This window comes from Mustela putorius, unplaced genomic scaffold (genome assembly GCF_011764305.1).
Source record: "Mustela putorius furo isolate JIRA1106 unplaced genomic scaffold, ASM1176430v1.1 tig00537290_pilon_pilon_pilon, whole genome shotgun sequence".
NCBI classification, from domain to species: domain Eukaryota; kingdom Metazoa; phylum Chordata; class Mammalia; order Carnivora; family Mustelidae; genus Mustela; species Mustela putorius.
This window is the reverse complement of record NW_025422428.1, coordinates 455425-457919: the sequence shown is the minus strand read 5'-3', so window position 1 is coordinate 457919 and position 2495 is coordinate 455425.

Genomic DNA, 2495 nt, shown 5'->3' with positions numbered 1-2495 from the left:
TGGGGAGGGTAGGGAGAAGGTGGTGGGGTTATGAACATTGGGGAGGGTATGTGCTGTGGTTAGTGCTGTGAAGTGTGTAAACCTGGTGATTCACAGACCTGTACTCCTGGGGCTAATAATACATTATATGTTAATTAAAAAAGAAGAAGACTACTATAAATCAAATGCTATGGTTTTCAGCAAAGAGTTTGTAATCAGGCATATTTTATTAAAGTAACCATGTAAAATGATGGTTGAAAATTGGAATAACAGAAAACATAAAAATTAGAGATTTTAAAAAGAGATCTGGGACACTGTAGAGAATATAATCAATGATATTATAATAGTGTTATATGGTGACAGATGGTGGCTATATTTGTAGTGATCATAGAATAATGTATGGAGCTATTGAAAACCTGAAACCAATGTAACACTGAATATCACTATACTAAAATAAAAAAATAGTAAAAATAAAACATTTCATTTTAAAAAGATAAAAAGCGGGACAAGAATTTGTAAAGTGAATTTCTAAAAGCTTAAAGATGAGGCTAAGACATACTCTAAACCTTGAGGAAAACACCATTTTGAAAATTCTTCCCATTTTGAGAAAACTCAAAAGAATCAATACCATAAAAGAAACCATTTTAACTGAGAGATGTAATGAATGATCAAGAAATAATTTTATGATACGATAATTCTTCCCTATGAAACAGCATACAGAAACCAGGGGAACCACCTGGAAGCAAAATAAACTATACTGAAAATAAGAATTAGGAAAAAGATAAATGATGAAGGAAAAAGATAAATGATGAAAGATAAGAAAATTAGACCTGTGACAGAGACCTAGTGAAGAGAATTTTTAGCTTGTGGTTTAATGTTTTTGAGGATAATCCAGAGTTCATAACTGCCTTGAGACAGGCTGGTTATAAGCAGTTTAGGCAGACCCCTAAGACAGGCCTACTTTGGGCAGGTGGTGTTGGAGGAGCCATTAGGCTGGACTAAGACAAATCCAACCATTTGACTAAAGTGTCTGTGAAGATGTTGAAGTCAGATTCAACAGAGAAAGACCTGTCAAACCTAATCTCAGAAATGGAGATGATGAAGATGATTGGACAGCACAAGGACACCATCAACCTGCTGGGTCCTGCACACAGGACGGTCCTTCGTACACTCTCATGGAATATGCCTCCAAAGACAACATACAGGAGTACCTACAGGCCCAGAGGCCTCCTGACCTGGAGTACTGTTACAATATCAGCCACAATGCAGCAGAGCACCTCTCCTCCAAGGACCTGGTATCCTGTGCCTATCAGGTAGCCTGAGGCATTGAGTACCTTGCCTCCAAGAAGTGAACACCAAGACCTGGCCACCAGGGAAGTGCTGGTGACAAAGGACAACATGATGAAGATCTCAGACTTCAGCCTTGCCAGAGATATCACCACATCAGTTACTATAAAAAGACAACCAACAGTGAACTGCCTGTGAAGTGGATGGTCCCTAAGGCCATGTTTGACCAGATCTACATCCACCAGAGTGGCTTCTGGTCCTTTGGGGTGATCCTGTGCAAAATCTTAACTCTGGAAGCCTCCCATATCCTGGAGTGCCTGTGGAGGTGGTTTTCAAGCTGCTGAAGGAGTCATTTGATGGATAAGCCAATAAGTGTACCAGAGAGTTATACACAATAATGAGGGGTGGCTGGCATGTGGTACCTTCAAGCTGCTGGTAGAAGACCTGGATCATACTGTGGCCTTGACCTCCAACCAGGAGTACCTGGACCTGTCCTTGGCCCTGGAACAATACTGTCTATGCTTTCCCAACATCCGAAGCTCCGCCTGCTCCTCAGAGAAGAATTCCACTTTCTCTGATGTGCCATTGCCCAGGGAGGCCTATCTGCCCTGACACCCAGCCCAGCTTGCCAATGGTGGACTCAAATGACTAGTATCCCTATTACTCCTGTCCAGATTCCGTCATAAGCTATAACCCTTACCCCCCACCGTCCCTGCAAGACTCACTGCCTTCTCCTTTGTCCCTTTCCTACTGGCAGGTGCCAGCTTCCTACCTAAGGCCTTCACCCCTTGAAGTTCACCTCTCTTCCCCTTCCTCTTCCTCCTCCTTACAACCTGCTCATGAAAGAAAGGCACAGAGAGGCAGGTACTTGCTCGTGGCTACTTCCTTCCCTCCCATATGTTGGGCCAAGACCCCTCCCTGGCATCTGGTACTGCCTGGACGTCGAGGGAGTGGGAGATGATGCCTGCCAGTGACAGGTGTGGGAGCTTTCCTGTTTTGGTTTTGTCTGCTTAGCATAACATGTAAGACTGAGTTCTGGTGGCAGGGACCTAGTCCTTGGGGCTATAGCACTAGCGAGGGTAGGTCAACTGCTCTGGGCCTTGGCTAAGAGCAACCCCTGCTCCAGAGATATGATGCCAAGGGCTTATTAATTTTGATACTAATTTGCTTTGCTAACCAAATACCTGGTATCAAAGATGGGAAGGCAAAGACTGGAAGCAGTGTTGTGA